Raw genomic sequence first — 12,778 nt, 5'->3', positions numbered from 1 at the left:
AAATATTTTAGATATATAAAAACTGTAAAGAGAAAATGAAAATCTAAGTACCTATCACCTAACTTAAGAAATAGAAAATCATAAATACAGTTGGATTGTTAATTATATTTACCAATCCATTATCCCTCCTGTCTCTTTTTCTCCTGAGTTCTGAATTTGTGTTTTCTTTCCCGTTTGTACTTTAATATGTTTAATACACAAATACATGTCTAAAAATTATTTAGTGTTTTTTGACATGTTTTAAAATTTCATATACTGTTGCAAAAATTTATATTTTTCACTCAATAGTATTTTCATTGTTTTAGAGTATTCCTTTGTTTGAATATAGCACTATTTTTTGATCTGTCTTCTTTTGATAGATGTTAGGTTGTTTTCAACTTTTAGCAACTGCTTTTAATTTTTGACAAGTTGATGAGTGTAAAATGCTGTCATTGCTTTTTAGCTGGCATTTTTCTGATTAGCATTGAAGTGAAATTTTTCATATTCTCATTGCTAATTCATATTTACTATGAATTTGCAGTTCAAGTATTTTGCCTCTTTGTTCTATTGAGTTGTTCATTCTTTTCTCATTAATTTGAGGATGAATACAAATTATTATCTCTGTAGATATCTTATTGAGTTTGAAAATAAATTTTGTCTTGTCTTTTGACATAGGGACGTTTTTCACGTTTAAGGGAAAACTTTCTTTTGCTGTACACTGTTCTTATCTTTTCCCCGTTTGCTGATTTTCTATTGTGGCTTTTGATTTACTCTGAAAAGCACAGGAGAGAGAAAGATGTATCCAACTGAATGTATAGTTCCAGAGAAGAGCAAGGAGAGATAAGCCTTCTTAAGTAAACAATGTGAAGAAATAGAGGAAAATAACAGATTGGGAAAGACTGAGATCTCTTCAATAAAATTGGAGAGATCAAGGAAACATTCCATGCAAAAATGGGCACAATCAAGGACAGAAATGGCAAGGACCTAACAGAAGCAGAAGATATTAAGAAGAGGTGGCAAGAATACACAGAACTATGCAAAAAAGATCTTCATGACTCAGATAACCATGATGGTGTGGTCACTTACCTAGAGCTAGACATCCTGGAGTGTGGGAATCAAGTGGGCCTTAGGAAACATTACTAAGAACAAAGCTACTGGAGGTGATAGAATTCCAGTTGAGCTATTTCAAATTCTAAAAGATGATGCTATTAAAGTGTTGCACTCAATACACCAGCATATTTGAAAAACTCAGCAGCGGCCACAGGACTGGAAAGGGTCAGTTTTCATTCCAGTCTCAAAGAAGAGCAATGCCAAAGAATGTTCAAACTACTGCACAATTGTACTCATCTCACATGCTAGCAAAGTAATGCTCAAAATTCTCCAAGCAAGGCTTCAACAGTCCATGAACAGAGAACTTCCAGATTTTCAAGTTGGATTTAGAAAAGGCAGAGAAACCAGAGATCAAATTACCAACATCCGTTGGGTCATAGAAAAAGCAAGAGAGTTCCAGGATAACATCTACTTCTGCTTCATTGACTATGCCAAAGACTTTGATCATGTGCATCACAACGAACTGTGGATAATTCTTCAAGAGATGGGAATACCAGCCTACCTTACCTGCTCCTGAGAAATCTGGAGGTCAAGAAATGTGCAGGTCAAGAAGCAACAGTTGGAACCAGACATGGAACAATGGACTGGTTCCAACTTGGGAAAGGAATATATCAATCTGTATATTGTCATCCTGCTTATTTAACTGACATGCAGAGTACATCATGTGAACTGTTGGGTTGGATGAAGCACAAGCTGGACTCAAGATTGCCTGGAGAAATATCAATAACCTCAGACATGCAGATGAAACCACTCTTATGGCAGAAAGCAAAGAACTAAAGAGCCTCTTGATGAAAGTGAAGGAGGAGAGGAAAAAATTGGCTTAAAAGTCAACATTCAGAAAAGTAAGATCATGGCATCTGGTCCCATCACTTCATGGCAAATAGATGGGAAAACTATGGAAACAGTGAAAGACTTAATTTTTTGGGGCTCCAAAATCACTGCAGATGGTGACTGCAGTCATGAAATTAAAAGACACTTGCTCCTTGGAAGAAAAGCTATGACCAACCTGAAAAAGTGAGAAATTGAAGTTGCTCAGTCATGTCCAACTCTTTGCGACCCCATGGACTGTAGCCTACTAGGTTCCTCTGTCCATGGAATTTTCCAAGCAAGAGTACTGGAGTGGGTTGCCATTTCCTTCTCCAGGAGATCTTCCCAACCCAGGGATTGAACCTGGGTCTCCTGCATTGCAGGCAGACACTTTACCATCTGAGCCACCAGGGAAGCCCTAGACGCGTATTAAAAAGCAGAGACATTACTTTGCTGACTAAGGTCCATCTAGTCAAAGCTTTAGTTTTTCCAGTAGTCATGTATGGATGTGAGAATTGGACCATAAACAAAGCTGAGTGCCAAAGAATTGATGCTTTTGAACTGTGGTGTTGGAGAAGACTCTTGAGAGTCCCTTGGACTGCAAGGAGATACAACCAGTCCATCCTAAAGGAAATCAGTCCTGAATGTTCATTGGAAGGACTGATGCTGAAGCTGAAGCTCCAATACTTTGGCCACCTGATTTGAAGAACTGACTCATTTGAAAAGACCCTGATGCTGGGAAAGATTGAAGGCCAGAGGAGAAGGGGCTGACAGAGGATGAGATGGTTGGATGACATCACTGACTCAATGGACATGAGTTTGAGCAAGCTCCTGGAGTAGATGATGGACAGGGATGCCTGGCATGCTTCAGTCCATGGGGTCACAAAGAGTTGGACTCAATTGAGTGACTGAAATGAAGATGCCACTGGATTCTTCCATGCATGTGAATCTAATTTTCACCTTTCCATTCTGTTCTACTCGAGTATCTTATTCATGTGCCATTACTACACTGTATTAATGATCAAGGCTTCATAATATAATTTAATACACGGTTTGGTTCTTTGCTCCTCACAACCCTTGTTTATAAAAGTTTTCCTGCCCATTCTTTTTAATTTTTCTGTGTGAACTTTAGTATCAGTCGGTCATTTCTTTAAACAAATCCTTTTGGAATTTTATTGAGATTTGTTGAATTTGTGAATTATAACTTAGGAAGATGTAATATCTTTGTGATGTATTTTTCCATTTAAAAACATTTCATTAATTCAAATCAGCTATTGGATTTATTTTAGGATTACTTAAATTTTTGCACATAAATTATGCATTTTAAAAAGTTATGCCTCAGTTTACATTAGGAATAACTATTTATTCCTAGTTGTTTAATATTTTTGTTGCTAGTTTTTCTTTCTTTAAAACATATTTAATTATTTATTTGGCTGCGCTGGGTCTTAGTTGCAGCATGTGGGATCTAGTTCCCTGACCAGAGACGGAACTCAGGCCCCCTGCACTGGGAAAGTGGAGTCTTAGCCACTCAACCACCAGCGAAGTCCCTTTGCTGCTGTTGTAAACTGAGTCTTCTCTTCTACTTTATCTTCTGCCAGGTTACTGTTTCTAGATATGCAGACTACTGATATCTGTGTATTAATCTGATACCCTCTACCTTATTGATTCTCTTATTATTTATAGTGTAAAGTAAAGTCTATCAGGGTCTTCAGGTGTGCAATATGTCAACCACAGAGAGGGATAGTTTTGCTTTCTCCTAAATGTTTAAATTGTCTTTTATACACCTTTTTTCTTTTGGTCACATTGACTAATACTTCAAATATAATGGTAAAAATAGAAAAAAATATAGTGGTAAAAATGGTAAAAATGGCAGTACTGACAATGAGCATTCTTGCTCTTTTCCTGAGTTAAGTGCAAATAAGTCCAAGGTTTTACTTTCACTATGATACTAAATATATAAATGGATACCTGTGTATATATGCACATATATTTACATGTGCATGTATACATACACACATACATGCATATATGTAAAAATATATGTGTGTATACACTTATATATGGGCATAAATATATTACATGTTATACATAAATATTATATATGTATTATCTGTACATATATGCTGACATATGTATATATATGAATGTATTATATGCATTAACATTTTGTGGAAATATCCATCTGAATGATTTTAACAAGAATTGGTGTTGAATTTTTCAAAAGTTTTCTTTTACATCAATGGAGATGATCACATGATACTTCTCTTTAACTCTTACAATGTAATTGATTTTATTTATTGATTTTCCAATATTTAACCATCTTTGAATTTTTAGAATCTCTCTCCGTGCTGATACATTATTTTTTAAATGTGCTGTTGGATTTTAACTGCATCCATGGGATTTTCCAGACAAGAATACTTGATTGGGTAGCCATTCCCTTTCCCAGGGGATCTTCCCAATCCAGGGATCGAATCCAGGTCTCCCCACTTACAGGCAGATGCTTTACCATCTGAACCACCAGAGAAGCCATATTTTAGCTGCTAAAATTTACTTAAAATTTATGCATTGATATTTACGTGTGATGGGCTTCCCAGGTGGCATAGTGGTAAAGAATCCGCCTGCCAATGCCAGAGACACAGGAGACGTGGGTTTGTTCCCTGGGTCAGGGAGATCCCTGGAGTAGGAAATGGCAACCCCTTCCAATATTCTTGACTGGAGAATTCCATGGACAGAGGAGCCTGGTGGGCTACAGTCCATGTCTCAAAAAGTTGGACACAACTGAGCACCTGAGCACGCAGGCATGCATTTTTGTGTGATATTTATCAGACATAATATAGGACAATATTACCTATTTATTTGCCTAATTATTTACTTTTTATTTTTTGTGGGGTTGGTTTTCATGGACTTTGTAGCAAATTTGAATTCAAATTCCAAACCAGGATAAGGGCACATCAAGTGTCAGTTTTATGCACAGGTATAATTTTAATTTTCTACATTATGCAGGCCAGGACCTGGTCTCATATTTTCACATGTGTTTTAAGATCCAAGCCTTGTGGTTACAGAGCTAATTCCATGTGTAAAGGCCTGTTTGTCAAAAATGTGACTTCTGGCATCCTTCAGATCAAGAGATCCAAGAGAGAAAAACAGCAAACACGATGGAAGTTGTCCTTTATAACCTAATCAGAAGTGATATATCACTACTTCTACCATATTCTATTGGTCATAGAGACCAACTCTGGTATAATATGGGAGGGGATTAAAATGGGTATTAATTACAGGAGGTGGAGATCATTGGGAGCCATTTTAGATGCTGGCCACAAGAGTGCATATCCATTTTAAAATGTATTAGTCCTACTACCTACAGATGGTCCATGACAACAATTTATTCTCAGCACTTAAGACAGTGTCTGACACATAATAGGCTCTCAGTAATTTTTAATAATTGATTAACTGATTTTATATGATCACAAGTAGATGGATCATAGTAAAGAAAAAGTGATTTTTAAAGTTTTCCAGGGAGGATTCGTAGAAAAAGGATATCTTAGCTGCCATAATTTAGTAAAAAGAAGTTAAAAACCCCTAACTATTAATACTATGTTTGTGTGACTCCTAGATAATATTTCAAAAATTTATATCACTTAACAAGGGAGGCTCAAGAGAAAGGTCATTTAAAGCTGTATTCCAGATAATAAATGCACAGAAAGTATCAGAATAAAATAACTAATTATAGGCAACCATTGTCACCAAGTACTACACCATCAAGTAAAATTTTGACAGGGAATCTCATAATGGAGGAATCAAGATAATACTACTTTAACCTTCTGATTTTATCTAAGCCTCACTAAAGTTTGCCAACCAGTCATTTTATGCCCTGTGATATAGTATAACAGGAAACATTTCAGAAGTCTTAGCCATAAAAAAGAATTTGAATCTCTGTATATAACAGTGAGCTTATAGAAAATATTAAGGGGAAGATACCTCAAGAAACTAATAGACCAAATTCAGAATCTGGGACATGCTAAGGGGACAAAGTTTTTCCAACAAGTGAATACCATGGTGGAAAGGAAATATTTAGCAGGAAAAAAATGAAGTGTAATGTATGGATTGTGTTCAGATTCCAACAGAAATAACTCAAATGTGAACATACATTGATAAATTAATCAGAGCAATTTGAATGCAAACAGAATTAATAATACAAAAGAATTAGCATTAATTTGATAACGATATGATGATTTTTTAAAATTTCAAAAACAAGGCCTTATCAGTTAGAGACACACTAAAGAATTCACAGGTGAATAACATGAACTCTTATGTCTAAGAATTGTTTTCAACTACTTAAAAGAAATATAATATGGTAGGAAAATTGAAGGGCCAAGATTGGCTAAATATTAAAAATTGTTAGAGCTGAGTGATAATAGAGATTCACTCTAATATTTTTTCTACTGTTGTATATCTTTCTATAACTTAAAAAACCCTCTGCTTTCATGGAGCTTATATTTTAGTGGAATATAGAAATAACAAAAGTAAACAATAAAGTGTACTGTATTTTAAATTGTAGTAAGTGCTATGGAGAAACAGTAAATCAAACACAGAGAATTCAAAAATATAAGATGGAGATGTATAATTTTTTAATGAATTTATTAATTTTAATTGGAGGCTAATTACTTTACAATATTGTGGGTTTTTTTTTTTTTGCCATACAGTGATGTATAATTTTTAATAGAGTGGCTAAGAAAGTCCTCAGTGAGGACAAGTGAGTTGATACCTGAAGGAAGTGAGATAGCCATCTATCCAGACATCTGCACAAAGAGCATTCCAGAGAGAGTAAAGAGCAAGTGCAAAGGCCCAGAGGCAAGAGTTTGAGTTGCTCAAGGAAGAAGGTGTGACAGGAACAATGTGAGTGATGGGTTGAGTAGGAGGCGATGAGGTCAGAGGGGAAAGAAAGAGTGGAGGGGAGATACATATCATGTAGTTCTGTCTAAGTCACAGTGAAGTAAGAGTTTAAATTCCGCTTATGAGGTAAAATGACACTGCCAGTAGATGTGATATGTTTCTCTCGTGGCTCTAAGTAGCCACAACATACTTGTATATGCATGCTCAGTTGTGTCCGACTCTGTGACCCCATGAACTGTAGCCTGCCAGGCTCCTCTGTCCATGGAATTTTCCAGGCAAGAATACTGGAGTGGGTTGCCATTTCCTTTTACTGGGGATCTTCCTGACCCAGAGATAGAACTTGCATTCCCTACATTGTGTCCCCTTCCCTGAGCCACCAGAGAAGCCCCATTGCAGGATAGTCGGGCTCTTTTGGCAAATAGACAGGTATTTGGGGCTGGGCTTCCATGTACAAGTAGCTCATATTCCATTTAAATCACGTTACTGAAAGTCATCACCCTCTTACATTCCATGCACAGCTTTTATACATAAATTCTAACTGTTCTAAAAATTTTCAAGTCATGTAAGTCTGTTTAAATGTTTCAGTTTATGACTTACCAGTCTTAATTAATTTAGAGAATGGTCTGCTGATCAAAAAACATTATATTACAAAGGGGCCAAGTAGGGTCCAAAATAGGAAATTTTCAGGGATATACTATAATATGCGTGTTATTCACTCAGTCATGTCCGACTCTTTGTGACCCCACGGACTATAGCCTGCCAGGCTTCTTTGTCCATGGAATTCTCCAGGCAAGAATACGGGAGTGGGTTGTCATTCCCTTCTCCACAGGATATTCCAGGTCCAGGGATCAGACCCAAGTCCCCCCACATTGCGGGCAGATTCTTTACCATCTGAGCTACTAGGAAAGCCCATACTATAATATGGGAGTGAAGTGAAGTCACTCAATCGTGTCCGACTCTTTGTGGCTCCATGGACTGTAGTCCACCAGGCTTTTCCATCCATGGGGTTTTCCAGGCAAGAATACTGGAGTGGGTTGCCATTTCCTTCTCCAAATAGGACACTATAAAATGTTTTTTAGGCTTTGTGTTTTTCCCAGTTTTAACAACATCACAGAAATATCTCTGAGATCATAAGTTCAGTTACTAATATTACTATTGTTGTTTTTATTTACTTATTCACCATGCCAAAACTGGGCTTCCCTGTGGCTTAGATGATAAAGAATCTGCCTGCAGTGTGGGAGACCTGGGTTCGATCCTTGGATTGGGAAGATCCCCTGGAGAAGGGAATCTCCCCTGGAGATTTTCAAGGACAGAGGAGCCTGACAGGCTACAGTCCATGGAGTCACAAAGAGTCGGACACAACTGAGCGACTTTCACTTTCTTTCATGCCAATACTCAATGGTTTGGGCCATATGATTATGTGACAGACCGTTTCAAATTCCCGGAGCTGCTCTCTGGGGTGAGAAGCAGATTAGCACTTTTGGCCTGGACTAGAATTCTGGGATTCAGGTCAAGTATGAGAGCAGAAAACACCTACAGGACGTGTTGGAAAGAAGAATCAAAAACAGCTTTCTTGAAGAAAATTTCAAGAACTAAGGCTCAATGTCAGATGAAGAACTGGAGAATAAAACTTGGTCAAAAGTAAGAGGTCTGCCACTTTCACTGCTCCTTTTCAACATGGCACTAGAAGTTCTAGCTAAGAAGAGAAAAAAAAAAAAAACGGGTTGGGGGAAAGACATACAGATTGTGAAGAAAGACGTGTCTTCCTTTGTAGGTACATGATTGTCTATTTATAGAAAACTCAAAAAAAGTGACCAAAAAACTCCTGAAACTAATAAGAGATTATCGTAAAGTTACAGAATATAAAGTTCATATACAGAAGTTCACTGCTTTTTTATATACTAGCAATGAACAACTGGGATTTGAAATTAAAAACTGAATACCATTTATATAAGCCCCCCAGAGATACTCAAGTATAAATTTAACAAATAATGCACAAGATCTATATGAGAAAACTCAAAATCTCTGATGAACAAAATCAAAGAAGACCTAAATAAACAGGAGAGATATTCCATTCTCATGGAAAGGTAGACTAGATTTTGTGAAGATATTAATTCTTCCCATCATCTATGGATTCAATGTGATTCAAATCAAAATCCAAGCAAGTTATATCTGCAGATATAAACAATTTCTAAAGTTTGTGTGGAGAGGCAAAAGACCCAGAATACCTAGAATATTCAACATTATACTGAAGGAGAGGAGCTAAGTTGGAGGACTGACACTACTGAGACAGTAATCGAAACAGTGTGATATTGGTGAAAGAATAGACAAACAGATCAATAGAACAGAATAGAGAGCTCAGAAATAAACCCATATAAATTTAATCAACTGATCTTAGACAAATGAGCAAATGTAATATAATGGAGAAAATATAATTTTTGAACAAATGATGATAGGACAACTGGACCTCTGCATGCAAAAAAATGAACCCAGAGATAGATCTTACATTCTTCACAAAAATTAACTCAAAATGAATCAGAGCCTTAAATGTAAAATGCAAAACTATAAAACTCCTAGAAGATAATGTAGAAGAAAACCTAGGTAAACTTGGGTATGGTGATGACTGTTTAGATATAACACCAATAGCACACACTATGAAGGAAATAAGCTGGACTCCACTAAAATTAAAAACTTCATTGTGAATGACAATGTCAAGAGAGTAAGACAAGTCACAGACTATGAGAAAATATTTGCAAAAGACACGTTTGATAAAAAGCTGTTATCTAAAATATTCATAGAACTTTTAAAAGTCAACAATAATAAAACAAACAATCCAACTGAGTAAAGAGGGAATGATCTTAAAAGACATCTCAGCAAATATGATACACAGATGGCAAATAAACATATAAAATGATTATCAGGGAAATGCAAGTTAAAATAACAAGATACCACCACATACCCATCAGAAGGGACAAAATCTGGAATAATGACAAAACCAAACTCCTCTCTGGGAAGGGGAGTGAAAGGACGCTTCTTTTCCATTCTAATGCTGGTAGAATGGAAAATGGTACAGCCAATGTTGGATGACAGTTTGGTGGTTTCTTACAAAACTAAACATACTCTTGCCATATGATCAATAATCCTGCTCTCTGATATTCAGCAAGGAGTGAAAACATGGGTTCACATAAAAACCTAGTACAGTTAAGTAGCTCAGTTGTATCTGACCCTTTGCGACCCCATGGACTGCAGCATGCCAGGCCTCCCTGTCTATCACCGATTCCTGGAGCTCAAGCGCATGTCCATTGAGTCAGTGATGCCATCCAACCATCTCATCCTCTGTTGTCCCCTTCTCCTCCTGCTTTCAATCTCTCCCAGTACTGGGGTCTTTTGCAGTGAATCATTTCTTCACATCAGGTGGCCAAAGTATTGGAGCTTCAGCTTCAGCATCAGTCCTTCCAAAGAATATTCAAGACTAATTTCCTTTAAAATGGACTGGTTGGATCTCCTTGCAGTCCAAGGGACTCTTCTCCAATACCACAGTTCAAAAGCATCAGTTCCTCGGTGCTCAGCTTTCTTTATAGTCGAACTCTAACAGCGATACATGACTACTGGAAAAACCATCACTTTGACTAGATGAACCTTTGTTGGCAAAGTAATGTCTCTGCTTTTTAATATGCTGTCTAGGTTGGTCATAGTTTTTCTTCTAAGGAGCAAGCGTCTTTTAATTTCATGGTGGTAGTCATCTGCAGTGATTTTGGAACCCAAGAAAATAAAATCTCTCACTGTTTCCATTGATTCTCCATCTATTTGCCATGAAGTTATGGGACCCAATGCCATGATCTTTGTTTTCTGAATGTTGAATTTTAAGCCAACTTTTTCACTCTCCTCTTTCACTTTCATCAAGAGGCTCTTCAGTTTTTATTCGCTTTCTGCCATAAGGGTAGTGTCATCTGAGTATATGAGGTTATTGATATTTCTCCCGGCAGTCTTGATTCCAGCTTGTGCTTCATCCAGCCCAGCATTTTGCATGATGTACTCTGCATATAAGCAGGGTGACAATATAAAGCCTTGACATACTCCTTTCCTGATTTGGAACCAGTCCGTTGTTCCATGTCCATTTCTAACTGTTGCTTCTTGACCTGCATACAGATTTCTCAGGAGGCAGGTCAGGTGGTCTGGTATTCCCATCTCTTGAAGAATTTTCCACAGTTTGTTGTGATCCACATATAGTCAAAGGCCATGGTGTAGTCAATAAAGCAGAAATAGATGTTTTTCTGGAACTCTCTTGCCTTTTCTATGATCCAGTGTATGTTGGCAATTTAATCTCAGGTTCCTCTGCCTTTTCTAAGTCTAGCTTGAACATCTGGAAGTTCATGGTTTATGTACTGCTGAAGTCTGGCTTGGAGAATTTTAAACATTACTTTGCTAGCATGTGAGATGAGTAAAATTGTGCAGTAGTTTGAACATTCTTTGGCATTGCCTTTCTTTGGGATTGGAATGAAAACTTACCTTTTCCAGTCCTGTTGCCACTGCTGAGTTTTCCAAATTTGCTGGCATATTGAATACAGTACTAACAGCATCATCTTTTAGGATTTGAAATACCTCAACTGGAATTCCATCACCTCCACTAGCCTTGTTCACAGTGATGCTTCCTAAGGCCCACTTGACTTCAGACTTCAGGATGTCTGGCTCTAGGTGAGTAATCACACCATCATGGTTATATGGGTCATTAAGATCTTTTTAATATATTTCTTCTGTGTATTCTTGCTACCTCTTCTTAATATCTTCTGCTTCTGTTAGGTCCATACCATTTCTGTCCTTGATTGTGCCCATCTTTGCATGAAATGTTCCCTTGGTATCTCTTAATTTTTTTGAAGAGGACTCTAGTCTTTCCCTTCTATTGTTTTCCTCTATTTCTTTGCATTGACTACTGAGGAAGGCTTTCTTATCTCTCCCTGTTTTTCCTTGGAACTCTGCATTCAGATGGATATATCTTTTCCTTTTCTCCTCTGCCTTTCACTTCTCTTTTTTTCTCAGCTATTTGTAAGGCCTCCTCAGACAACTATTTTGCCTTTTTGCATTTCTTACACAAATATTATATGCAATGTTCTTTTGCAATATCTTTTGCAATGTTGTAGCAGCTTTATTCATAATTGCCAAAATTTGGAAGCATTCAAGATGTCTTTCAGTAGGTGCTTGAATAAATAAACTATGGTACATCCAAACAACAGAATAATATTCAGTACTAAAAAGAATTAACTATTAAGCCATGAAAAGACATGAGAAATAAATGCCTGGTACTGAGTGAAAGAAGCTACCCTGAAAAGGCTACATATTTTATGATTCCAATTTTATGACATTCTGGAAAAGGCAAACTATGAAGTAAAAAACATCAGTGGTTGCAGGGGAGTGGGAGTAGGGAGGGATGAGTAGGCAGAGCAAAGAGGAATTTTTGGGCAGTGACACTGTTCTGTATGATACTGTAATGGTGGATATATGTCATTATACATATGTCTAAGCCCATAGAAGGCTTCCCTGCTAACTCAGACAGTAAAGAATCTGCCTGCAATCCAGGAGTCCTAGGTTCAATCCCTGGGTTGGGAAGATCCCCTTGGAAAGGGAATGGCAACCCACTCTAGTATTCTTGCCTGGAGAATTTCCTGGACACAGGAGCCTGGCAAGCTACAGTACATGGGATTGCAAAGAGTCAGACATGACTGAGTGACTTACACTTTCACTTTCGAGCCCATAGAATAAGTAACACCAAGAGTAAACTGTAATGTAACTATGGAATTTGGTTGATAATGATGTCAAAGTAGATTTTCAATTGCAACATGTGCCGCCCCTGGGGGGGAAGGTGTTGGTAATGGGGGAGGCTATGTGTGTTAGGCGAGAGGGGGTATATGGTGAGTTTCTGTGCCTTACAGTCAATTTAGTTGTGAACCTGAAACCACTAAAATACAAAGTCAATAAATTACAAAAAAGTAAT

General features: G+C 37.2%; 1 non-coding gene across 1 annotated transcript; it reads right to left on the bottom strand.

The window, feature by feature from the left end:
• Positions 1-2,238: 2,238 nt before the first annotated feature.
• TRNAC-GCA (transfer RNA cysteine (anticodon GCA)) lies at positions 2,239-2,310 on the bottom strand. The gene has a single exon. It is a non-coding gene; the product is annotated as a tRNA-Cys (tRNA).
• Between the last annotated feature and the right edge of the window lie 10,468 nt (positions 2,311-12,778).

This window comes from Odocoileus virginianus, chromosome 3 (genome assembly GCF_023699985.2).
Source record: "Odocoileus virginianus isolate 20LAN1187 ecotype Illinois chromosome 3, Ovbor_1.2, whole genome shotgun sequence".
NCBI lineage: Eukaryota > Metazoa > Chordata > Mammalia > Artiodactyla > Cervidae > Odocoileus > Odocoileus virginianus.
The sequence above is the reverse complement of the archived record's forward strand: the minus strand, read 5'-3'. Positions and strand labels throughout refer to the sequence as shown.